General features: G+C 46.4%; 10 non-coding genes across 10 annotated transcripts; 4 read left to right on the top strand and 6 right to left on the bottom strand.

Annotated features, from left to right (window-relative positions):
* Positions 1 to 2,673: 2,673 nt before the first annotated feature.
* Positions 2,674 to 2,756, top strand: TRNAL-CAG. The gene has a single exon. It is a non-coding gene; the product is annotated as a tRNA-Leu (tRNA).
* Positions 2,757 to 3,264: 508 nt separating this feature from the next.
* TRNAG-GCC lies at positions 3,265 to 3,335 on the top strand. Its single transcript has one exon. It is a non-coding gene; the product is annotated as a tRNA-Gly (tRNA).
* Positions 3,336 to 3,884: 549 nt separating this feature from the next.
* TRNAE-CUC lies at positions 3,885 to 3,956 on the bottom strand. Its single transcript has one exon. It is a non-coding gene; the product is annotated as a tRNA-Glu (tRNA).
* Positions 3,957 to 7,050: 3,094 nt separating this feature from the next.
* TRNAD-GUC lies at positions 7,051 to 7,122 on the bottom strand. Its single transcript has one exon. It is a non-coding gene; the product is annotated as a tRNA-Asp (tRNA).
* A 2,024-nt stretch (positions 7,123 to 9,146) lies between these two features.
* TRNAG-GCC lies at positions 9,147 to 9,217 on the top strand. Its single transcript has one exon. It is a non-coding gene; the product is annotated as a tRNA-Gly (tRNA).
* A 514-nt stretch (positions 9,218 to 9,731) lies between these two features.
* Positions 9,732 to 9,803, bottom strand: TRNAE-UUC. Its single transcript has one exon. It is a non-coding gene; the product is annotated as a tRNA-Glu (tRNA).
* Positions 9,804 to 15,933: 6,130 nt separating this feature from the next.
* Positions 15,934 to 16,005, bottom strand: TRNAG-UCC. The gene has a single exon. It is a non-coding gene; the product is annotated as a tRNA-Gly (tRNA).
* Positions 16,006 to 17,230: 1,225 nt separating this feature from the next.
* TRNAD-GUC lies at positions 17,231 to 17,302 on the bottom strand. The gene has a single exon. It is a non-coding gene; the product is annotated as a tRNA-Asp (tRNA).
* Positions 17,303 to 18,891: 1,589 nt separating this feature from the next.
* On the top strand, positions 18,892 to 18,974 carry TRNAL-CAG. The gene has a single exon. It is a non-coding gene; the product is annotated as a tRNA-Leu (tRNA).
* A 1,015-nt stretch (positions 18,975 to 19,989) lies between these two features.
* On the bottom strand, positions 19,990 to 20,061 carry TRNAE-CUC. The gene has a single exon. It is a non-coding gene; the product is annotated as a tRNA-Glu (tRNA).
* Positions 20,062 to 26,277: the final 6,216 nt, after the last annotated feature.

Raw genomic sequence — 26,277 nt, 5'->3', positions numbered from 1 at the left:
CTTCCTGCCCGGGCCAGCACAAGAGTCCTGCCCGCAGGGTGTGGGTTGAGTTACCACATCTCTTTGTCTCCCGCGTGTTGTGCCCCAGTCTTCCACTGCCCTGTCCGCACCATCGACTGTCTTCCACCTGACTTAGACATAGAGTTCCCTTGTACCCACTCTGTGGTCGGGTGGTTTCGGAGCATATTTTTGTGTGAATGGTACTGTGTGTTCTGGGGATGTTGGTTGCGTGCCACCTGCATGCAAAAGCGCGTGCATTCAGAGACTGGACAGTGAGGTGAATTCCTTGGAACCCTGGGGTTGGGGAGCTCTGGCTTGATGCAGGCGCCTGGCGCGTGGGGCCTTTGCAGCTACCCCTTGGTAGCTCAAGTAGGCTCGCCGAAAGCGGTCCACAGGCTTCCTCCGCGAAGGTCAGGCACAGAACCCTAGCTCTTGTCCCAGCTTCCTTTCAGGTCTTAGGCGAGGGATTAAGCAAGAGGGAGACCCAACAGTCGCGGCTACTAGGAGAGATGGAGACGCCCTTGGGCGCCTAGGGTTGGAGAAGGACCCGCGAGCCGGCGCCACAGACACAGGTCCTTGTTGGAAATGGGTAGCTAAAGAGATAGGGGACGGCCTCCAGAAAGTTTGTGTTACTTAGTCAAGGATTCCAAGGAAGTGGTGTGTTTGGCGCTGGGTATCCTAGTGTCCCAAAGGCATCTTTTGCTTTTGGAGAGACTTTGCCGGCTGGGAGCTGGGGCCCTGGCAGAGAAAGAAGCAGCATGATAATATGCCAAAAAGGCACATATGCTCGGCGTCTGGGAATCGAACCCCGACCTCCCGAAAGACGGCGGGGATATTGACCACTATACTAAAGAGAAAAACGCCGGTTAGTTTACAATTGTCCACAGCCCTTGGCCTAGACACACATTTCCCTCTTTCCTGCAAATCTCTGGTTTGGAGCTTCCTAGGTCTCACGGCTTCTGAGCTTTACAAATCAGAAAGCCCCCTTCCTGCTTTCCTACCTCTTCTGACCGCTTCAAAAAATTTTACTCTTCTTTCTTCACCCCGCGAGCCACATCCGCAGCCTTCACACTAGATGTCCACTCCTAGATGTCCACGGTTTTTCAGACTTGAAGAGAAGGCTCTCCAAAGGAAGAAATTCTTCAACTTAGGTGTGTATGTCAATATATGTATGTAAATAAATGTCTGTGTTTGACCCCTCTGAAAGTCTCTAGCAGCGTATGGACTTCTAAGGATAACATTTTTGAACGCGTAAAATGAAATCCAAAAATATTAACAAAGAAATCAATGTTAATGAAATTGAGACATCAACACGTCTTTTTAAAATATTAACCAAAGTCGGGTACTCTAGAGTAAAAACCCTGTCCTTTCTCGATACCTTCTAGGGAACTGGCAGTTACTCTTGATCAAGTGGGAGGCCCGCAAGGGACATGAAATGGGGGAGGATAAAAGAGGAGAAGAAACTGGGGGGGCTGGGGGAAAGAGGGGATCGAAGGAGGCGGGTGGGGGGGATGTGGCTGAGAAAGAGTGGTTTTGTGAGGCAGCTGCTCCTGGGAGTTGATGGGCTATGTGCGGGTGGGTGGAGCGGCGGGAAGAGAGTACCTGATTGCTAGGAGACCGTATCAGCTGCTCCTTTGAGCCGGTCTCTTCCCTCCTGGACACTTTTCACTTCCGCTGCAATGTCGATCTGGTCCCTTTTTCATGCCAACCTTATCTTTACCCGTTAGTCCTTTTTGGAATGTTCTCTCTGTCTCTGTCTCTCTGTCTCTGTCTCTCTGTCTCTCTCTGTCTCTCTGTCTCTCTCTCTCTCTGTCTCTCTCTCTCTGTCTCTCTCTGTCTCTGTCTCTCTCTCTGTCTCTGTCTCTCTCTGTCTCTGTCTCTCTCTGTCTCTGTCTCTGTCTCTCTCTCTCTCTGTCTCTCCCCCCCCCCCCTCCCCGCACTGGCTCCCTGGGTGTAAATCCTCTCAGTGCTTATAGGCCCCTCTGGGTCTAAGCTTTGCTTCACGGGCCGCATCGTCGACTTGATATTTGCACACCCATTTCCCTGTGAGCCCTGGTCACTGTTAGGCCGGCGTCTCCACAGAGGCTCTCCCGCCTTCGGACCCGTTCCCTACAGAAGTTCTGTTTCCCCTGGGAGATTGGACGCTGCGTGACAGCAGGTCTCCAGTTCTTCCGTTCTCTGAGTCATTCCCCACCTTTCATCCCTAGCTCCGGTGTGAACCATTGCCTGGCTCCCATAAGGTGCTGGGGACCTGCTCGTTGGAAAGGGGGCGGCCCTAGAAAGAGTAGCCTCGGGGCTGAGCTGCGTGTCTTCCCGAAAGAGACTGGGGCAGCGGGCGGGTTGGGGAGGCAGTGGAGGAAGGTTAGGGCAGTGGCTTTGCGCGGAGCGGGAGCCACGTGAGGGATAGGGCCAAGTGAAGGTTGTTTGCAGCGGGTCTTTGGGCCCCGCGGGAGAATGTTTGAGTTGGCTTGGAGAGGCCGGCAGGAAGGCGCGCTCCGTGTGTGGACGGATGGACTTTTTTAGACAGAGTGGTGCCAGAGCAAGAAGTTAGAGCGTGTGGAACGAGATGTTGTGTTGGAAGGAGCTGGGTGAAATGAAGTGGAAAATCTGTGCCTGTGGTTGCGCTATCGCTAATATTGACAAGAGGGAGGGAGGGGTCACTTTTAGCGTAAAGTCAGGATGGCCGAGCGGTCTAAGGCGCTGCGTTCAGGTCGCAGTCTCCCCTGGAGGCGTGGGTTCGAATCCCACTCCTGACATCTCCGTTTTGCCTCCCACGGTCCTGCATCTGCCTCAGCGCTACTGGATTAAAGGGGGAGCGACTTGCCCAGACCCTGACTCCACAGACAGCCGTCCCTTTTCTCCAACTATCTGGCCTTCATAGGCCAAGCCTCCACGTGGGCATGTATGAATGAAGGGTGTGTGGAGGAACCGTGGCCCAACTGAGAAGCAAGCTGAAGTTTTGCCAGAGGTTAGGTAAATTGGAAGAGAAACGCACACATGGAAGGTGGGTATTTTGAAACCCTTCAGCAATATAGCTTTAGATAATTAGGGTCAGGAGGAGAAGGAGAAAAGGAAAAGATGGAGGGGGAGGGAGAGGAGGAGGAGGAGGAGGACGAGGAGGGGGTAGGAGGAGGAGGGGGTAGGAAGGGGAGTGGGGGGGAGGGGGAGGAGGAGAAAAATTTAGGGAGCAGGGCATGACGTACCAGAAATATCAATGCGTCCACTAAGGTCGGAGACAGAGCTGAGGAACGTAGATGAGGTTTAGCATGGGTGGTTCAGTGGTAGAATTCTCGCCTGCCAGGCGGGAGGCCCGGGTTCAATTCCCAGCCCATGCATGATTCTTTCGTTTTAGCACAAGGACTGTGCTTTCAAGTCCCTGACCAACCTTTGCATCTCTAGAAAGGAGCTCATTTCTTGTTCACAACTATCACCCCCACCCTCTACTCCCCAGCCACGCTCCTACCTTGCCGAGAGGCCAGAGATGCCCTTGGCTCTCCGGTCATGAACTGCGGGGGAAGGGGTTGGGTTGGAGGTTGTTAGGAAGTCCTCCCTCCTTGGCACCGAAAGGAGCAGGCTTCTGGCAAAAGTTGTTCTTGCCTACTCTGTTCTACCTCGCCTTCCACGTCGGGCCACTGTCTCTGAACCTGGCCTCGCCCGCCTTGTTCCCCGCACCAGTTTGCCGGCTGAACAATTTGGAAAGACTGAACAGAAACTTGGGACTGGCCTTGCTTTCCCACATTTGGGGACTTGGCGAGACGTCCAGGAGATAGGAAGCAATACAGCAAATAAACAGGGGTTGGGGGTATCTATCCCAACGACGTGGAAGACTTCGGAGTTGGTTGCCACTTAAATAACTCATATAAATATGTTGGTATAAAACAACGTTCCCTGACCGGGAATCGAACCCGGGCCGCGGCGGTGAGAGCGCCGAATCCTAACCACTAGACCACCAGGGAGCACGAGGAATTAATATCTCCCTTCCTCCTTCTGTACTATTCCGACCTCTATTCTGGCGTTCCGCATCTCTCACATGTCCTCCTCGGACTCTTCTGGGTATCCAATGAACCCATGTCTGGTCTCCCCCCTGGACCACTTACCCTTAGCACTGGACTGATGCCTACTACTCCATTGTCTCTCTTCCACAAGCCCGCCCACTGCCCTAAATGCTACTAATCTCTGGCCTCACTTAAAGAAAGCACCTACAGACACAAGAATTTGAATCCCAAACCTCTACCTCCTTGCTATCTTTTCTGAACTTCTCTTCATTCCACACCTTGCTGCTTGCCGCCTTTACACATTTCATTCATTGGGTCTCCTCGGCTGCCTCTCTGTTCTTGTGCCATGTTCTTTCCTCTCTTCAGAGCATCTGCAGATACGTCGATGCACAGCCTCTTCCTTGGGCTTAGCAACAATCCGTTTGGCTCTAGTCTGGCTGCCTGTTTTCTTTTCTAGTCAGTATCAGCTCCATTAGTATGCCAGGAGTAACTCAGAAAGAGCTTGGTTGGATCCTGAGCCCCAGAAGAAAGGAGTCTTATTTTCTTGGATATGCTCAACTGTGAGAGAATCTCCCTTCAAGTACTCCAAACTGTCTTACCTTTCTTCGTTCTGGAACAGGTACAACTATGGGGCGGGGTGCGAGGAGCATAGGCAAAGACCAGTATCCCAGTATCCCGTCCCAGTGCAATAAACCCCAAGACTTCCTTCAATTATCCCTGTGCATATGATTTTCAGATTTACTTGTACAGCACCAATCTCTCTGCTGACCTTCAGTCTCCAGTCTCCACGTTCCTATTAGACATCTTCGAAATAGAACTCCCATAGACATCTTAAACTCACCAAGTCCAAAACTGATCTCATGATCTTTCCCCTCTATTTTCCCAACTTTCCCAGGCACCCAAGCTGGTAACCTAAGAATCATCCTAGACTCTTCACTCTCTGCACCTGCTCTCCCCTATCCCCCATCTACAGCCAATAAATTGTCGATTCCAGTCGTTTCTACCTTCTTAACATTTCTCTAAAAGCTTTTTTTCTCAATGACACTGTCACCAACCTGATTCAGTCCCTCATCACCTCAAGCCTAGACATATTAGGCTGCTGGTTGATCTCTCTGCATGGGAGCCCCTGTCTAAATCGTACTGAAAGAGATAGACAGGAATGCCAGAGGATGGGCCTGGCTTTAGTTCGATCTCTATCTTTGGGGGGAATGTCCTTTTGGGTGAGATCTAGAAGCTTTGGAGTGCGTGAGGACAAGTTTTGTCCCATTGTCGGTCTCCTCTAGGATAAAAGTTCCGAGGACGTGAAGGCAGGGTCTCTTTCCCGTTTGCCAACCAAAAACGCAGCCCAGCTAAAGGGACCCCGAGACTTTGCACATATTAGGTATTCCATTGTCATTCAATTAAAGTGGGCGTGACCTTACCTGAAGGTGAGGTGTTTTATTTGTTTTTGTTTTTTGAGCTCGAGTCTTAGCATCTAACTAAGGGAAAGTGCCGGAGGATGCCGCAGGATCGAGCCGCTCCTAAGCCCAAATTGGGGAACATGCTCAGAGGCCCCCAAGGAACTGAGAAATCAAGAGGGAGACCTGTCAGAGGGCGGGTGAATAACGATGGTCATTCGTGGTTGTGTGGAGGTCGGTGGTGTGGAGAGATAAAAGAGCTTTATAAAAGACTGCTTTGGCCAGAAATCGATCCAGGTGAACTGTTCAGGAGGCCACTGTGCTCGACACTATACCACCAACGCAGATCCCCTGCTCTTCTCTCCTGCCAAGGCCTAGTGAGAGTCCCAGCTGCTCCCAGCTGATCTGGGGCCAGCACTAGAGCACCTGCCCACAGCTGTACTCTCTAGCCGGCTCGCTCGCTCCACAGAGGAGCCGAGGTCAGCTCAGATCTCTTGGCTCTCTCTCTCTGGCAACCGCTTTCCTTTCCCGAAGCCTTCAGCCAGCACATGGCTTCTGCCACTTAAGCCAATTGTCTAGGCTCCTTGGCTCCTGACTTCCAGGGTACCATCCTCTGCAGCGTTTCACGACTGCTAAGTGGTTCTTGGCTGCCGACTAGGCTGTGGAATTGGGAGTTTAGTATACATGCCTGCCGGCAGGCCAGCCCGAACCCACTAGTCTTGTTAGTGGAATAACCAGAAGATCCAGGTAGTGTATTGAGGAGTACGTGCTGGGGAGAAAAGTGTTAAGAAGACTGGAAAGATAGGTGGAGCTAGGTCATGAAGGGTTTTGAATGCTAACCCGAGCATTTTGTTTTTGATTCTAGAGGCAATGGATAAGCCAGCTGGAGTTTCTTGAGTTTTGGGGGTGGCATAATCAGATCTGAGTTTTAGGAAAAAATACTTCTGCTGAATGCAGAATGGATTGGAGTGGGGAGAGACTTGAGGCAGGCAGATCCACCTGCAGGCTATTGCAGTAAGCCAGGCGTGAAACCTTGAGGGCCTGCGTAGGAGCAGAAAGGGGGGCATATTCCAAGTGTGTTGCAAAGGATTTCACAGGCCTCGGCGACAGATTGAATGGAGGCTGGGGGGTGGGGTGGAGAGGCAGCTCAAAAGATAGTGAGCAATCCAGGATGACCCCTGTATTTCGAGCCTGAGGAACTGGAAGAATGTTGTTGCCCTCTGCAGTAAAAGGGAAGGGGACTGGAAGGATTTAGGGGGAAATACGAGTTCTGTTTTGGACATATGGAGTTTCAGATATGTATGGGATATCCAGTTTGAGACTCTGAAAGGCAGTTGGAGATGCAAGATTGGAGGTAAGAAGAGAGATTGAAGCAGGAAGGGTACATTTGAGAATCATTGTCGTAGAAACGTTAATTAAATTCATGGGAGTGTGTGACTTCAGCAAGTGAAATAGTATAGCCTGGAGAAGAGGACCCAAAAGTTTTCCGAGGGAAACCTGCAGTTGGAGTGTATGATCTACAGGAAGATCCAGCAAAGGAAAAAGAGAAAGACAGTCGAATGGCTAGGAGAAAAACTGGGAGAGAGGTAACAAATTAGGTGTGGTCAACTCGAGCCAATAGAGGAACACAGTCCTAGGTGTGTGTAAGAAAACAGCTTCTCCCCGTCGGGGAATTGAACCCCGGTCTCCCGCGTGACAGGCGGGGATACTGACCACTATACTAACGAGGAAAATGCTAGAAGGCTATCACTTACTCCGGTTATTGACTGTGTACACTTTTCTTTGCTCCACCAGTCTTTGGTTTGGAGTTTCTTAGATTTCACAGTTTCAGAGCATCACAAACCACCAAGGCCACTTCCCCTTCTCTATCTCCACCGTCCGCCTCAAACCCCCCTCGCTCTCTCACTCCAGCCGAGAGCTTCCTTACCTCCGTAGCCATCACACCTTTAGACATCTGTTCTCCAGCAAGTCCATTATTTTCCGGAATTAAAAAGACTGCTCTCCAAAGGAAGAAATTCTTCAACTTAGACCCGTGCGTCAGTTGTGTAGATGTATATGTTGGTATGTTTGATCCCTCTGAAAATCTCCAGCAGCCTAGGGACCCCTTCTTAGGATAACGTTTTCGAATGCGGAAAATAAAATCCAACAAATCACCAACGAAGCCAATGGTATTAACATAGAGCCATCAATGTTTTTTTAAAAATAGGTTCAGGGCCACTAGGGTAATACCCTTGTCCTTTCTTGATACTTTTTAAGAAGCTGGCTGTTAATCTCGATCAAGGGAGAGACCCTAGGGGAGGTGAAATGGGGAGAAGAGGGGAGGACGAAGATGAGGAGGAGGAGGAATGTGTATCAGGCGAAGTCGAGTTTTCCTTAAGAGATTGGAGGCTTCCTGAGAACAGGTCTCCAGTTCTTTCCTTCTCTGAGGTGCTCCGCTAGAGCCCACTCCGCAGGCGCCTAGATGTCAACCGTCTCTCCCTGCTTTCATCCCTGGCAGGCACTGGAGATTTCTTTGGAAAGAGGGTGGCCCTAGTATGAATGGATTCAGAGGTTGTCGTTGCTGTTGTTTGTCCTTTGTTCTCGAAGAGGACCATGATATCAGGAAGGTGATATCATGACATTGAGGCGAACTGGATTTAAGTGAGGGAGGGCTGCGCAAAGTCACCAGCTTCACTTTCTTCTCCAGAGCCATCTGGGTCCAAAGGCAAGATATAGATCAGAACAACTGGAGATGGCTCCCCATTTTCGGTGGTAAGCTGCGTGCATTCCCCAAAGGAGGGGGGAGTTGCAGTCGTAGTTGGGGAAAGTCACACCAGTGTCGGCTCCAGACCCAGAAACATGGGAAGGATTGGACTAGGTAAGGATGGTTTGTTGTGGTGTAGGTGTTTAGGCCCCTCAGGAGGGTTTGGGTCCGCACCGAGAGGCTGAGGGGAAGTTAAGCTCTGTGTGTAGAAGGGTAGTTTTAGACATGTGGATTTGCTTGGACAGTGCTGGTGAGGGTGAGAGGGCTGGGTGAGAGGGCAGGGCGTGTGGAAGAGGATGACATTTTGGAAGCAGACAAGCGTACAGAACAGAGAGGTCTTGATCGAGTGCGTTGAGGCTGCCGTCTTTAAGAGTGAGGAAGCTTCCTGGTATACAGTTAGAATGGTCAAGCAGCCTAAGACCCTGCCTTCAGTTCAGAACCTTCTCTGGAGGTGCAGATTTGATTTCTCTTTCTGATAAATATCTTTTATCTCCCAATATGGCTTCAGGGTCTCACAGGAGAGGAAGAGAGTACTATCTTCTCTGACTCCTGACTCCAAGGACATCACCCCCTTCTCTTCACCCCCTTCCTCGAATGATGAACGTGTGTATTAGAGGTATGTGGAGGAGTGAGCTCCATCTTGGGACCAAGTTAGATTTTTGCCATAAGGAAGAGGAATGCACAGAGACATCGCGCCTCCTTCGACTCTTCCCACCAATACTGAACTTCAGCTACTTACCTTTAAGACATTCACAGGACTCTCCTGGAGGAGAGCAACCTCAGCCAGCAGGAGGAGGTGAGACGAAGGAGGAAGTGAGGGAGGAGAAGGACGAAAATGAAGAGTAGGAAAGATTAGGAGGGTAGATGGCGAGGAAGCCAAGGAAAATGACAAAAATCATAGGTTAGGGTGAGTGCATATTGTGTCAGATTTTGGGTGCTGGGCCTCTCCCACCAGAATGCTCGGTGTGTTCATCTAGATCAGAAGTATTGAGAAAACAGAAGTAACTCTCAGCATGGGTGGTTCAGTGGTAGAATTCTCGCCTGCCACGCGGGAGGCCCGGGTTCGATTCCCGGCTCATGCAAAATTGAGCTTTTAGCATGACGTGCTAAACTCTCATTATACCTAGCCCATTTTTGGACATCCCCAAGTGGGAGCTTATTGCCTGGTCTGTACCACCATTCTCAACTTTGGCACTCTAGCATTAACCACTGTAAGTAATTTGAGAAAACCTGTGCTCTCGAGAGTGGAAAGCTCTCCTTATGCAAAACAAATCGACATGTCTTTAAGGATTCCAAAGGTCATGAACTCCAGGAAATTTGATGCTGCCCACTCTGCTTGGCTTCCAAACTTCATTCCCGTTTGGCCACCCCAAGTTACCGAGGACAATCCAGGTGAGTGGAAGCGATAGTTGAGTGGCGTCCACTCAACTCTGCTCAGATTTTCCTTCTGCCTCCCGCGATTTAGCCGATGCACCTGGAGATACGAAGCAATACACTAAGGGAACAGGGTCCGGGGACCATTCACATTGGGAGAAGGTAGGAGCGGGAAAGCACCGGAATTCTCGTTGATGTTGCTGGAAGTCAACATAAAATACTTTCCCTGACCGGGAATCGAACCCGGGCCGCGGCGGTGAAAGCGCCGAATCCTAACCACTAGACCACCAGGGAACACGCATGTAAAAGTTGTCGCATTACCAGGTCAGCACAATATTTTCTTCCTGTATCTTTTCCTTATTCTCTTCAGCTTCTTCTGATAGTCCCTTGGATTCGCATTTGACCTCTTCTCCAGACTACTCATTTGTCTCTCCACAATCACTAACAACCGATGCTCATCTAGCCAGCGGTCCCATTCCCGTAAGTGCTACCACCAGCTTGCCTCTGCTGAATAATATACCTACATATCCAATAGTAATTCAGAACCCAAACTTTTACCTCCCTTGCCATCTTTCCTGCAGCGAGGTTAGTGCTTTATAAGTAAATCTGTGAGTCATTTTCATGGGTAATCTCACCATGTCCAAAACTGATCTTATAATCTTCCCCTCACACCCTTCCCTTTCACTAACTGTACAGCGTACCACTAATTTCCACGGCACCCAGAATGATAACCTATATTTCATCCCAGACTCTTCACTCTCTCCCATCCTGAATCTCCCCTAACCCTAACCCAATTAGTCTGGTGCTTGGTCTCCTTTCAAGTCTTTCTCCACTCCAATCTAACCTCCTGTCTGCTATCAAATTGATCTACCTGAAACTTGGGTTTGACCATATCTCTGCCTTATTCATTCAGTGAACTCCAGTGGTTCCCTATTGTCTCCTGGATAACATATACAGTCCTTTTAAAGTCCTTCATACTTGCATGAACTGATGATGAGTGAAGTGAGCAGAATCAGGAGAACACTGTACACAGCAAAAGGAACATGATGACCTACTTTGTTATCCTTAGCTCTTCTGAGCAATGCAATGATTGAAAACAATTCCAGAAGACTCATGATGGAAAATGCCTATCCACATCCAGAGAAAGAACTATGGAGTCTAAATGCAGATCAAAGCAGACTGGTTTCTCTTTCTTTTGTTTTTTTTTTTTTTGTTTCTCATATTGTTATTCCCTTTTATTCTGATCCTTCTTTCACACTGATGTGGAAATATGTTTTATATTTCCATTCCATACATGTATAGCCTATATCAGATTGCATGCCACCTTAGGGAGAGGGGAGTGGAGGGGGAGCGGCCAGGGCGGGGGGAGGATTTTAGAGCTCAAAATCTTATAAAAGTGAGTGCTGAAAGCTAAAAATAAACTAATTAATTCCAATTCCCATCCCTGAGAATGTCTAGCTGTCTTTGATGTATGAAAAAAATCATTAAGTCCTTCATAACTTGACTCCTTCCAACCTTTTCTGTCCTTTTTAGCCCTCACTCCCCTTTATAACCTGAGATATAGTAATACTGGCTTCCTTGTTGTTTCTCTAAGTAAGAGATTCCATTTCTGCACTCTGGGTTTCCCCCATGCCAGGAACTCTTTGCCTCCTCATATCCACCTCTTAGCTTCCCTCAAGTCTCAGCTAATGCCCCATCTTTGCAAGAAGCCTTTCCAAACCCGCCTCTGAGAATTCCCCCTATTTATCTTGTATGTAACTTCTTTGTACATAGTTGTTTGCAAAGAGTCCCTCCCATCAGAGGATTGAGAGCAGGAACACACACACTCTCTTTCTGTCGGTCTGTCTCTCTCTCTGTCTCTCTCACTTGGTATTATTTAGCACAGTGCCTGTTACATAGAAGGTGCTTTAAGAAATGCTAGTTGACTGACTCCTGGCCTGACCAAAACTACCACTTTCACCATTTCATGGTCAGAAAAGGAAAGCACTCTTTCTTGACTGGGACATCTTTAACACATTTGGTAACTTTCTACCTATACATGCCCTTGATAAATAAGGAATCTTCTTAGGTATTCCTGAAGTAAAAGTGGATATTCGAATCTCCCCTAAAATTTCATTGGGGTCTTCAAATCAAATAGGATTGAACCATCTCTGATAGTTTCTTCAGCCAATAACCAGAAAAGGAAGGTTTGGGCATACTGCAGACCATGAAAACTCCCAGATTGCCTAAACTCTTCTTCATTCCTACCTCTACCTCTAAGTTCCCTCTTTACTCCCCATCTCTCCCTGTTCCCTCTCTACTTCTACATGCATTCCTGCCTTTTCTCTCTAACTTCCTATTTGTCACACTAAGGTTGAACACTTCAAAAGTATTTCATCAATGTCCTTAATTCTTTCTCTACTGTTTCCCCAACTCCTTTGTCATAAACCAGTCATTTCTTGTCAAGACCTAGCCTTGACTTACTGAACCCTGCACTATCATCACCCCTACCTCTTTCTTCCAATGAGGACTACAACCTCCTCCCCAATCAGGCACCCTCTTTTCCCCTTCCCCCTCAATCCTCAATGAAGGATCTTGGAGAATGTTGAGGAAACCAGCCCAGTGGAATAACTACAAATTTATGATATGGCATCTTAGCTGGTCTCCCACTGCAGCCCCACAATACTTCTATTCTTTTGGGATTATCCATCAGGAGCTCCACTCCTACTGTGCCAGATCTTCTCTTCTCTCTTCAGACTTCTTTACACCACCTGCAGCATCCTTTCCCCTTCATAAGACCTCACATCCTACTTTTCATCCACATGAACTTTACAGTCTCTCATCCAGCACCAGTTAATTCTACTACCCCACTCTACATTGCAAAGCACCTGGTCCCCCCCCCATTCTCTTCTCCTTGCTCCATTCTCTGATGGAAGAGGTGAGCCTCTCTGCCAAAGCTCTCCTCATCTTGTATTCTGATCCCATCCCCTACTTTCTCTTTTGGGAACTTGTCCCCTTCATTCTACACCCTCATCTCCAATCTCTTCCCATGCAATGACTCATCACTGCACCTACAGACATGCAACCTTCTTTTGCCCCTGCCATTTCATCAAACTATGGAACCATACCTTAGCTCTCTTTCATAATCAAACTTCTAGGCAGAGTGGTCTTGGCTAGTTGCTTCTATTTTCTCACCTCTTGCTCACTTCTGAATTAACTTGCCATATGGTTTCATACCCTACCCTTTGACTGAACCTGCCTTCTTTGGGACAACCAATTATTTTAACTGACTATCCCATCAGCTGAAAGGTTTTTTTCCCTCATACTACCTCCATGGGTACTTCTCTGCATGTACTTTCCACTACTTTCTCCCTCTACATGTTCTCTTCCATTGCCTTCTGGAGCTCTGTGATCTGTTTCTGTCCTTATTTTTTATTCTCTGACTCTGTTTTTGTCTCTCCCAGTCTTTCTCTTTCTCTTTCTGTCTTTGTCATTCTCAGTGACTCTGGCTCGATCTGTGCATTTATCTGTATCTCCCTGTCTCTCTCATTTTGAGTCTCTGTCTCAATCTCTTTTTGTCTCTTGGTCTTTATCTGATTTTGTCTCTCCATCTGTCTGTCCATCTATCTCCTCTTCCTCTCTCTGTTTCTCCCTTTTTGGCTACCAATCTGACTGGACCCCTGCTAGGTCAAAATTTTTTTTTTCATTAAAAAAGAATTAAATTGCATTTATTTCTCTCCTTCTTAAACCATCCTCCACTGAAAAGAAAAACAAAACTTTTGTAATGACTATGCATAGTAAAGCAAAACAAATGATGGTGTTGATCATGCCCTAAAATCTTCCTCTCCTTCTGCTCTTTGAAACCATCACAATTCCTGGAATATAAAGATACTTAAAATGCTTTTTTTCACTGATTATCAGAAGCTGTATAGCATTCTTCATCATTGTTCTTTGGAATCATGGTTGGTCGGTCATTGCACTGATTAGAATTCTTAAATATTTCAAAATCGTTTTCCTTCCTTATTTTCTATTTTTAAGGCCGGCCACTATTATTTTTTTCCTTTATTTCTCTTTTTAAAAAAATGTATTATCTTTTTTAAGACAAAATTTTATTTCCCTTTCATGAAGATCTTCCTTCTTTCCCTCCTACTATTCCTACTTCACTGAGAAAACAAGGGAAACAACACCTTTATAACAAACTTGTATAATAAAGCAAAATGCGTTCTTCCTTTGATCAGATATTTAAAAAAAATAAATGTGCCTCAATCTGCACTTTGAGTCCATCACCCTTCTAACTGGAAATAGGTAGCATGTTTCATCATGAGTTTTCTGGAATTGCAATTGGTTATTGTGTTGATCAGAAGGCCTAAGTCTTTCAAAGTAATTGGTCTTTACAATATTTTTGTTATTGTATAAGTTGTTCTCTTCCTTGAGCTCACTTCACTCTGCAACACAGCACACTGTTTTCTCCAGGTTTTTATGAAATCATTCCTTTCATCATTTCTTGGAGCAATAATATTCTATCCCATTCCTACAGCATAATTTATCCAGCCACATTTTAACTGATGGGCACCTTCTTAGTTTGCAGTTCTTTGTTGTGACAAAAAGAGCTATGAACCTGAAACTTTCTTAGAAATCTGGGCAGATACTTTGGTGAAGCATGTTAATGAGTTTATGAGGGCATTATGTTAATAAGGATAAATTACTTAAGTGGACTAGTTTGGACTTAGGAGCTAGTGGCATTTGAGAAGAAATTTTGCCTTTATTAGACAATGGGCATAGGAGGAAGGTGGAATCTAATTTAATCAATATAGTGCCCTGTATTTAGACCCTGGGGGTATGCATAAAGTCTCCATTACCAGTCCAGTGACTCAAAGGATAGAGTACAGGGCTTCCAGTCTGGAAAACTTCAGTTCAATTTGGGCTTCATACATTTACTAGATCTGTGACTCTGGACAAGTAGCATAATTTATTTTTGACTCATTTCTCAACTGTAAAACTGCAAAATGTGAAACTGTTATAATAGTACCAACCTCCCACAGTTGCTATAATGATCAAATGAGATATATGTAAAGCACTTAGCATAGTGTCTGGCTCATAGTAGGTGATTAATTTTGCTTGTTTCATTCTTTTATTTGCATCCATCTACTTCTATACACTTTACTGTACTACAAGGACACAGACAGGCTTTTACAAGTGATGTTCCCCAATAAACCCCCATAAGTGAACACATCTTTACCACCTCACAATTGACAGAAAGATGTAGAGAATACAAGATCTTTCTCTACTTATTACCTTTTGAATCTTTAAAAGGAAACAAAACAAGAACATTTGATTCAGTAGAACACAACATTACCTTTTCAGAACAGGGTCTGTCTCCCATATCTCAAAACTCTACAAGATTGTTAGGGAGTTGAAGCAATAGAGATTCCCTTTGTTCCATAGGGTCCTTCTGTTATCCCATGTAGCTGGCAAGGTATAAAACAAAGGGAAGTGTGTTCCCAAAGCTTTATCCACTTGGCAGAAAACAGAGCTGGCTCAGAGCCCAAGTCACCCTAACACTGGTGAGGTTGCCTAGAAACTCCTTGTTGCAGGTGAGGTTTGGCTCTTAAGCCCCAGATCTCTGGAGAGTCTCCTGCTGAGATTCCACTGAGTCTACAGATTTAGGCCTAACCATCAACACACACACACACACACACACACAAAAACCAAAAAACCAGAACAAAAACAAAACAGAACAGAACAAAACAAAAACAAAATCTAGTGTATGGAAAACAATGATTCAGACCATGATATACAATTAAAGATGGTCGACAAACTATAGAATGGATTCATCAGGGCGTTTGTATGCGTGTTTGTTGAGTGTGTAATGAAGCAAACCTGTATCTATGATGCAAAAAAAAAAAATGTATGCCCATTTTTGTACTCTGCCTACTGAACACAGATAAGGGGTTTGGATCAGAATGAAAAAATGGGGTAGAGAACCGGACACAATCGAAGCACTGTTGAAATCTTATTGGAGGAGTTGGACAGGAATGCCAGAGAACCAGCAGGGCCGACTTCAGTAGTATTTCTACCTTCGGAAGGAATGTCCTGATGGATGAGATCCAGATCCTTTGGAGTGCGTGAGGATAAACTCTATCCCACTGTCAGTCCCCCTCAGAATAAAAGTTCCTAGGATTCGTAAGCAGGAGCTTTTTCCTGTTCGTCTGCCAAAGATGCTGCCCTCTAAGACCCTCCGTTGTTGCTCAGATAAAGTGAAATGCGGTGAAGTGAGGTGGATATTTGAGCACAAGACCCAGGAACCAGGCAGATCTTGAGAAAACAGAGATGAAGGGCTGCTGGAACGCCCAGGCTGGGGAATGTGTCTAGAGGTCCCCAAGGAGGTGAGGCGTCAAGAGAACATAGCAGAGGGCTATCTAAGAAGGGAGCTGGAAAAAACAGCTGCGTTGGCCGGGAATCGAACCCGGGTCAACTGCTTGGAAGGCAGCTATGCTCACCACTATACCACCAACGCCAAGGTCAAGCGTGCCTACCCCTGCCAAAGCCCAGAGTCCCAGCTGCCCTCTGCAGATCCTCCGCCTGGGGCCAGCATCTGAGCCCTGTACGCCGCCGTACTAGCTAGGCGGCTCGCTTGTTCCACACGGGTGCTGAGGACAGCCCAGATCTCCTCTTGTCTCCTTGGCAGCTGCCCTGCTCGACCGAAGCCTTCAGTCCGCACAGGGGCTCCTGCCACGTCTGCCAGAGACAACTCTGGTGCTACCCTAGTTCAGCCACATCCCTCACTGCCCCGAGGTTCCAGGCCCTCGGCTCCCAGCTTCCCGCTATAGTCCGGGACCATTCCCGCCAGAGATCCACAGCAGCTCAGCAGGTCTAGGCAGCGGCCAAGGCGGATGGTTCAACTTCGGAAACCCGAGCTTCGCACACATCCCGCTGGCAGGTCAGCTAGAGCCCGCCAGTTTAGTGGAGGGAATGAACAAAGAACTGGGCTCCTGTTCTGGGCCAAAGACCACAACCACGCCAGGACCAGACTGAGATCTCAGTGGGTGGGGTTACCACATCTCTTGTCTCCCAAGTATTCTGCCGCAATCATACGCCGCCCTGACCTCACAGTCAGCAGCCCTCCACTTGACCTTGACGTAGAGTTCCCCTGTGCCCACTTTGGGATCAGGTTGTATCCGCACATATTTGCGTGTGGCACTGTGTAATGTGGGGATGTTGGCTGCGTGCCACCTGCAGGCAAGAGCGCGTGCATTCAGAGACTGGGCATTGGGGTGAGCTCCTTGGATACCGGGACCCGGGAGCCTGAGACAGGCTCCTGGAGTGCTGGCCTCGGGCAGTCCCCCTGCACCTCTACAGCTAGAGCAGGCGCGTTGTGAGCAACCCAGAGGCTTCATCTGCTGAAGTCGGGCACCGAATCCTGGCTCTGACCTCTGGTTTCTTTTTCGGTCTGGAGGCCGGCGACTGGGCAAGGGGGGAATAAAGCAACCACTGTGTTAGTAGACCTCCGTGATAGAGTCCCTTGGGCAACCTGGAGAATGCAGAGGGTGGGAAGGGTGCAGAGGGTCAGGCTTGCATTTGGCAAAGACTTAGGGGGAAGTGGTTCAGGTGACACTGAGCCGCCTGGTGCCACAAAGGCACCTTTTGCCCTTGGAAAGACTTCGGTATCTCAGAGTTGAGGCAGCAGCAAGGAGAGGACCTCGGTTGGATAGTGTGTCCAAAAAAATATTCAAAAATAAATGCTCCCCGTCGGGGAATCGAACCCCGGCCTCCCGCGTGACAGGCGGGGATACTGACCACTATACTAACGAGGAAACCGCGACACCACTTGCCCTTGTCCGCAGACCTGACCCTAAAGACACACACGGACGCACGCACACAGACATACATACACTTTCACTTGGTTGACAGTCTCGGTTTTGGGGATTCTTGGGACTCACGACCCTGACAAAACACAAAGGCCCATTCCTCTTTCCTGACCCCGCTGCCAGCCTATTTCCAACCACTCTGGCTCTCTCGGTCCACCCTCCACTGCCATCCTACCTTTCATTCCTTGTTCTCCAGAACCTCTATCCTTTCCCAGAATTAAAAAGATTGATTTGCAAAAGAAGAAATTCTTCAACTTAGCATATGCATTACTTCGTGTCTGTGTGTATGTGTGTTTTCATCCCTCTAAAATTCTCCAGAGGCCAATGAGCTCCTCAGGATAAGATTTTTAAATGCAGGAAATGAAATCCAATCAATTTCCAAAGAAACTAACGTATTGAAACAGAATTATCAACATACTTTTAAAAAACTGAACCGCGTTCGGGGACATTAGGGTAAAACTCCTGTCCTTTCACTATGGAAATTGGCCGTTATTATCGATCAAATGGGAGTCGCTGGGGCAGGTAAAATGGGGGACAGGAGAGAATACCGCAGGAAGAAGAGGGAATAGAAGGCGGCGGGTGGGGAGGATATGTTTGAGAAAGAGTGGTGCTGTGAGGGAGGTTAGTGGGTGATGGTCAGGTGGGTGGTGGGGCTAGAAAGGAGAGCAGCTGATTGCTCAGGGACCGCATCGGCTGCCCCTTTGAGCAGGTCCCTTCCCTTCTGGACAATCTTCACTTCCGCTGCAGTGTTGATCCGGTCCCAGTCCCATGGAATCCCCCTTCTCACCCGCCAGTGCCTCACTCTTTTTGGAATGGTCTCCCCCAGTACTCACTCCACAGGTGGAAATCCTTTCAGAGCTTCTAGGCCCCTCCGGGTCTAAGCTTCGCCTCATGGGCCTCAAGGTCCACCTGACCTTTGCACACCCATTCCCCGCTGTATTCTGGTTCAGGCTAGGTCGGCGCCTCCATTAGAGGCCCTCCAGCTTTGGGACCAAGTTCCCTGGGAAAGTCCCTAGGAGACTGGAGGCTGCGTGAGAGCAGGCCTCCAGTTTTTCGTTCTCTGAGTCGACCCTCCTCTTCACCCCCACCTCCAGTGTTGGGGAACCATTGCTTGGTTCCCAGCAGGGGTTGCGGACCTCCTTCTTGGAAGAAGGGTGGCCTTAGAAAGAACGGCTTCGGGGACCAGCTGCGTGTGTTTCCGGAAGAGACAGGGGCAGATGGGTCGGGGACGCAGTTGGAGAAGGTCTGGACAGCGGCGATTCGGTGAACCGGAGGCTCAGGAGGGTGTTCTGTTACGGTGCGGGTCTTTGGACTCCGCTGGAGGGTGTTTATGTTGGCATGGAGAGCCGGGCGGGAAGGCGCGCAGCGCGTACGGAAAGATAGTTTTGGACTGGTGCACTTTTTTAGTGCTGGTGCCAGAGGGAGAGCTTAGAATCGATGAAAAGAGCTGGGTGAAGAAAACTGGGAAGTCTGGGCTTGTGGGTGTGTCGCGACTATTCTACTCAGATAGGAGGTAGGTGAAGTTTCTGTGTCGAGTCAGGATGGCCGAGTGGTCTAAGGCGCTGCGTTCAGGTCGCAGTCTCCCCTGGAGGCGTGGGTTCGAATCCCACTCCTGACACTATCTTTTTAGCTGAGGAAGGCGGGACGATTTGCCCAGGCCCCAGACTCCACCGACAGCCACACATTCAACCCAACTCACTGGCCTTCATAGGCCGCTCCTACACGTGCGTGTGTGCGGAGGAACGGTGGTCGGTCGGAGTACCAAATGGATTTTTGCCAAAAGGTAGTTAGATTGGAAGAGAAACGCACACTTGGGTAGCTTCAGATATTTAAATCATAAGACTTTGTTGGAGGAGGTGGTGTAGCAGCAGTAGGAGGAAAAGAAGAAAGAAGAGAAGGGGGAGGGGAAGGAGGAGGAGCAGGAGGAAGAAAAGGAGAATGGAGGAGTGACCAGGAGGAAGAGGAAAAGGAAGAACAAGGAAGTTTAGGACGGAGGAGGTCGAGGAAGCCGAGAAGGAAGGCAAAAATTGTAGGTTAGGAAGAGCACGTGTGTCAGATTTTGTTCTTGGGGCACGGCCTGCCTGAAGCCTCTCTGTGTCCACGGGTATCAGAGATGTAGCTGAAAGACATATATCAAGTCTTGCACGAATGTTTTAGAGGGAGACTTCTCGCCTGCCATGAGGGAGGCGCGGGTTCCATTTCCGGCCTATGTACAAGCATGATTTTAACACAAATTCTATCCAGATGTGTCTGGCTGCTCTTGTCGACCTTTTGGACAGCTCCCCAAAGGACACTTGAATCTTTAGGGAGGAGAGACTTCCCAGGTCACGACCATCATGCCTATCTTCTCTTGCCAGCCCTGAAGAGCCCACTACCCGCCTCTTGCGGTGGCTAGGAGAAGCCCGTGGTTCTTCGGCTCATGGACAGCAGGTAAAGTCCTTCTTGGGCACGTAAAGGACAAGACCTCTGAAAAGATGTTGACCGCTGTTGTGCCTCGCCTTCCACGGTGCCCCTCTATTGCCAGCTCTACGTTTTGGATGGACTGAAATGAAATGATGCTTGAGACTGGTGCTGCTTTACTGTGTTTTCCTTTGATGTTAGTGGTGACTGTTGGAGGACAGCGCAAAATGGCATTCCCTGACCGGGAATCGAACCCGGGCCGCGGCGGTGAGAGCGCCGAATCCTAACCACTAGACCACCAGGGAGCAAATGCTAACCTATCTCTCTTCCTTGCTCAGCACCACAGCGGCCTTCTGCACCACTCCCACATCTTCATTTTTTTCAGGGGACTTATTTGACCTACCACTGGCCTCTCCCCTGGACTACTCTCACTTGCATTCGCATTGTCACAACCAACCACGCCCACCTATACAGCTTCTCTCTTACACTCTAGTCATTCCCCTAAAAGCTACCACCCTCTGCCTCGCATGAACAAAGAACCCACACTATAAGAATTCGAATCCCAAACCTCTACCTACCCAACCTTTCCCGGACCCAACCCCTCCTCATTCCACACCTTGCTACCTGCTACTCTTCCACCTTTTATTCATAGGGTCTCTTCAGCTACCTCTTTGTTCCTGTGCCACGTTTTTCTCTCTCTTCAGGGTTTCTGCAGATACCTGGATGCCTTTGCTCCTTCCTTTGGCTAAGTAGCTATCCATTTGGCTAGGGTCTGGCTGCTGGTTTCTTTTCTTTTCTAGTCAGCATCAGCTCTGTCAGAATGCCAGGAGTAACTCAAAAAGAGCTTGGTTGGTCCTGAGCTTCAGAAGGAGGGAGTCTCATTCTCCTGGATGTGCTCAACCGTGAGAGAATCCCTCTCTAAATCCTCCAAATTGTTTTACCAGTCTTTTTTCTGGAGCATGTGCAACTTCAAATTCAGACTGGGGGGTGGGAGTGGGGCGGAGTAGGGGTTAGGGTGAGTAGCTTAAGCAAAGACCAGTGGGGATCCTTGAAGAGTCTGGCTTTTGTTTCCTTTGATTAATTCAGTGTATTTCATTTCATTTCTTACTAGGTGCTAAGCCCCAGGCCCAAACCCCTATTAGGTGCTAAACCTATGTGGGTGCGAATTAGTAACTAAGGTGGGGCCCCAGGTGGGGCTAACTAAGGGAGGCCTGATTAGATCTTTGCCCCTAAGTTTGCCCCAAACCCCTAATTACTAGGTGCTAAGCCTACGTGGGTGTGAAGCTCCCAGGGGACTAAGGGGAGGTGCTAATTCCAGAGCCAATCATAGGAGCTTAAGTTCTGGTCACTCAAATGACGTTTGATAACGTCTGAAACTGTATAAAAACAGGGAAGACAGAGCCATTTACTCAGGGCTCTCACTCTTGGTGGCTCGCTGATGTGGAGACTCCAGGCAGCTGTAGTTAAGAGCCCTCCGGGTGTCCGGACTTGGTTTTCTTGGTAACTATGAATTGTATTTGGTCTGTTTGTAATTTGTTTGTATTTGCTCTGAAGTTCAGGGTGCTGGCTTTCCTCCCTGAACTAAGTGAGTGATATTTGCATGCTGGATTAAAATAAGCTTGTTAACCCTTTAACGTTGCTTTCCTTAGTAAAGCAGATCAAAAGACCCTATGCTGGCAGCGTTCTTGTTGTTGGGCTTGTGTTGGATTTTCACCCCCACAACAGCTGCTAGTCAGATTGTTGAAACAGTGTCCCATCCCATTTTACAAATCCTCAGGACTGAGGGCACTCCTTCCTTCAAGTATCGTCCACAAGAGGATGACTCCTAGTTTTACTTTTTTAAAGTTTTCTATTCTTTTTTAAAAGTACATTTTATTTTCTCAATTACATGTAAATATAATTTTAACACTCGTTCTTTAAAATTGTGTAATCCAAATTCTCTCCATCTCTTCCCTCCCCTCTCCTTGAGAAGACAAGCAATTTGCTATAGATTATACATATGCAGTCATGCAAAATATATTTCTGTATTAGCTATATTTCAAAAGAAAACACAGACCAAAAAAAAAACCTAAGAAAAAAAGAAAGTTTAAAAAAAGTGTGTTTCTGTCTGCATTTGGACTCCATCAATTCTTTCTCTGGAAGTGAATAGCATTTTTCATCATAAATCCTGCATTGTCTCAGATCATTGTATTGCTGAGAATATTTAAGTTATTCAGTTGATCGTTGTACAATATTGCTGTTACTGTGTACAGTATTTTCCCTATTCTGCTCACTTCACTTTGCATCAGTTCATGTAAATCTTTCCAGGTTTTTCTGAAAGGATTCTGTTTGTCACTTCTTATAGAACAATAGTATCCTATCACAACCATACACCACGATTCGTTCAGCCATTTCCCAATTGATGGATATCCCTTCAATTTCCAATTCTTTGCCACCACAAAAAGAGCTGCTATCAATAGTTTTATTTTTATGAATATATTTTAATATCAATAGGTCCTTTTCCCTTAAGAAAATCTCTTTGGAATAAAGACCTAGTAGCGGTATTACTGGATCAAAGTGTATGCACAGTTTTATATCCCTTTGGGTACAATTACAAAAGCTCTCCAGAATAGTTGGATCATTTTACAACTTTGCCAACAGAGCATTAGCATCCCAATTTTTCCATATCTCCTCCAACATTTGTTATTTTCCTTTTCTGTCATATTAGCTAATTTAATAGGTGTGAGGTGGTACCTCAGAGTCGTTTTAATTTGCATTGATCTGATTAGTAATGATTTAGAGCATTTTTTCATATGGCTATAGATAGTTTTGATTTCTTTGTCTGCAAACTGCCTGTTCATATCCTTTGACCATTTATCAATTGAGAAATGCTTCTTATTCTCATATTTCTAGATATTTGAGAAATGAGACTTTTATCAAAACAACTTGCTACAAATTTTTTTTCCTTCTAATCTTGGCCACACTGTTTGTTCAAAATTTTTAAAATTTAATTTAATGTAATCAAAATTATCCATTTTGTATCCTGTAATTCTCTTATTCTTATTTGTCATAAATTCTTCTCTTATCCATAAGTCTGACAGGTAAAATATTCCGTGTTCCCCTAGTTTGCTTATGATATCACCTTTTATGCCTAAATCATGTGCCCATTTTGACCTTATCTTGGTATACAGTGAGATATTGGTCGATATCTATACCTAGTTTCCAAGGGGCAGCTAGGTGGTACAGTGCATAAAATGGAGGGTAAGGAGTCAGGGAGATGAATTCAAATTTGGCCTCATACACTTACTAGCTCTGTGACCCTGGGCAAGTAACTTAACCCTATTTACCTCAGTTATCTCATCTGTAAAAAGAACTGGAGAAGGAAATGGCAAACCACTCCAGTATCTTTGCCAAGAAAACCCCAAGAGGTGTCATGAAAAGTTGGACAAGACTGACAAATGACTAAATAAGTGAGTTCTTGTCCCCAAAGTGTGGATCTTTGTGTTTATCAAACACTAGGTTACTTTGGCCATTTACTACTGTGCATTGTATACCTAATCTAGTCTACTGATCCACCACTCCATTTCTTATCTAGTACTATATCGTTTTGATGATCTGGTACTGCTAGGCCACCTTCCTGCACATTTTTTTCCTTTGATTTTCTTGATATCCTTGACCTTTTGCTCTTCCAAATGAATTTTGTTATTTTTTTCCAGCTCTATAAAATAATTTTGGTAGCTTGATGTGTATGACACTGAATAAGTAAATTAATTAAGGTAGAATTGTGATTTTTATTATATTGACTCAGCCCACCCATGGGAAATGAATATTTTTCCAGTTGTTTAGATCTGACTTTGTATGCAAAGTGTTTTGTAATTGTGTTCATATAGCTCTTGGCAGGCAGACTTTCAAGAATTTTATATTGTCTATTCTTATTTTAAATGGAGTTATCTATCTCTTACTTCTGGACTTTGTATATAGAAATGCTGATGATTTATGCGGGTTTATTTTATATCCTGCAATTTTGCTGAAATTGTTAGTTATTTCAAGTAGTTTTTTAGTTGTTTTTCTAGGATTCTTTAAGTATACCCTCATACCATCTGCAAAGAGTGATATTTTTCTTTTCTCATTGCCTATTCTAATTCCTTCTATTTCTTTTTCTTCTCTTATTGCTATAGCTAGCACTTCTAGTACAATATTGAATAGTGGTGATAATTTGCGTCTTTGCTTCACCTCTCATCTTATCAGGAAGACTTCTAGCTTATCCCAGTTACAAATAATACTTGCTGATGCTTTCAGAGAGATACTACCTATCATTTTAAGGAAAATGCCATCTGCTCATATGCTTTCTAGTGTTTTTTTTTAAATAGCAATGAATGTTGTATTTTGTCAAAAGCATTTTCTGAATCTATTGAGACCATCATATGATTTCTGTTGGTTTTATTACTGATATGGTCAGCTATGCTGAAAGTTTTCCCAAGATTGAACCAGCCCTCCTTTTCTGATATAAATCTCATATGGTCACAGTGTATGATCTTTGTGATATATTGCTGTATTCTCCTTGCTAGTATTTTATTTAAAAAATTTCCATCGATATTCATTGGGGGAGTTAGTCTACAATTTTCTTTCTCTGTTTTTGCTCTTCCTTGTTTAGGTGTCAGAACTATATTTGTGTCATAAAAGGAATTTTGTAGTACTCTTCTGCCTATTTTTCCAAATCTGGGTCACCTGGGTCAGACAAATTTTTCCTGACGAACTTCTAAGTTATCTTGGGCTGGAAAATTGTTTTACCTGACCTTTTGTTGGTTCTGTCACTCCAGAATTCGTTTTGAGGCATTACTTTAAAGTTGTTTGGAGGGGAATTTGAAAGAGCTCATATGCATCCCTGACTCATCTTGGACTCATCGTCTTATACAGCATCTAAACTCTCTCCTCACCTCTGGTCTCTCATCTCCATCTGCCTATTAGACATATTCAAAGTAGAAGTCCCATAGACATCTTAAACTTGCCATAGCCAAAACGAATCCTGTGATCTTTCTTCTCAAACTTTCCCCTTTTCCTAATTGGAGAGAGTACCACCAATGTCCTAGGCTGGCAACTTAGACTTGTCACTTTCTCTTACCCCTATTCCCTCACCCCCAAATAGCCAATAATTGTCCAAGCTAGTCGTTTCTACCTTCCCAGCATTTTTCTTATATGCCCCCTTTTTTCAGTGACATAGCTACCACTCCAGTGCAGGTCCTCATCACCTCAAACCTAGACTGTTATAAAAACTTGCTTGCTGGTCTCTTTATATAGGAATGTCGAAATGTTACTGAAGGAGATGCATAGGAATGCCAGAGGATGGGATCCAGAAGCTTTGGAATGCATAAGGATAAGTTCTATCCCATCATCTGTCTCCCCCAGAATAAAAGCTCCTGGAATGTGTAAGCAGGAGCTCTTTACTGTTTGTCTACCAAAGATGCAGCCCCTGAACAACATACCGTACACTGATTAGGCACTCCTTTGTTTTTCAAATAAAGAGGAATGAAGTGAGGTTGCATTTGGGCTTGAGAGCCAGCATCCAGCCAGACAACGTGAAAGATCCAGAGGATTTTGGAGGACAGAGATAGAGGGCCACTTCTGGTACCTCAGATGGGGAACGTGTGCAGAGGGGCCCCAAAGAGGTGTGAAATCAAGATAGGGACATGGTAGAGGGCAGGCGAAGGAGAAGAGCCTTCATACCTTCTCGTAATTGCGGGCGGTGTGGCAAGAGAGCATTGTAAAAGGCTGCATCTAGTGGGAACTCAACTGCTTGAAAGACAGCTTTGTTCACTGCTATACCAACCATCAAAGATGCCCTAAACACCTGTGTTTCAACAATTCGGCCAGCAGCTGTTGTGGGGTGGGAGTGGGGGATGAAAGACCCACACAAGCTCAACAACAAGAACGCTGCCAGCACAAGTTCTTTGATCTGCTTTACTAAGGAAATTAACGTTAAGGGGTTAACACTTACTTTAATCCAACATATGCATATATCATTCACTTAGTTTAGGGGGAAAAGCCAGCACCCTGAACTTCAGAGCAAATACAAACAAATTACAAAGATGCGTTATGAACAGACCAAATACAATTCAGTTACCAAGAAGGCATCAACATCTGGGTTCACAAGTTGGAGAGCTCTTAACTACAGCTGCACAGAGCCTCCACATCAACACTCCTCCAAGAGTGAGAGCCCTAAGCAAATATCTCTGTTCTATCTTTTTATACACTCTTTAGCCGTCATCAAACGTCATCTGAGCGACCAGAACTTAGGCTCCTACCATTGGCTCTGGTCTTAGCAACTCCCCTTAGGATCCTAAAGGCTTCACGCCCACATAGGCTTATCATCTAGTAATTAGGGGTTTGGACCTGGGGCTTTGCACCTAGCAAGGCTCAAAGAGACTTAATTAATTTATCATTCTAAAACAGTAAGGAAGTCCCACCTTAGTTACCAATGCAACCTGCCTCTGCCAAGGCTCAGTGGAAGCCCCGGCTGCTCCCTGCTGATCCGCCAGCTGGGG

This window comes from Trichosurus vulpecula, chromosome 4 (assembly GCF_011100635.1).
Source record: "Trichosurus vulpecula isolate mTriVul1 chromosome 4, mTriVul1.pri, whole genome shotgun sequence".
Classification (NCBI taxonomy): Eukaryota; Metazoa; Chordata; class Mammalia; order Diprotodontia; family Phalangeridae; genus Trichosurus; species Trichosurus vulpecula.
The sequence above is the reverse complement of the archived record's forward strand: the minus strand, read 5'-3'. Positions and strand labels throughout refer to the sequence as shown.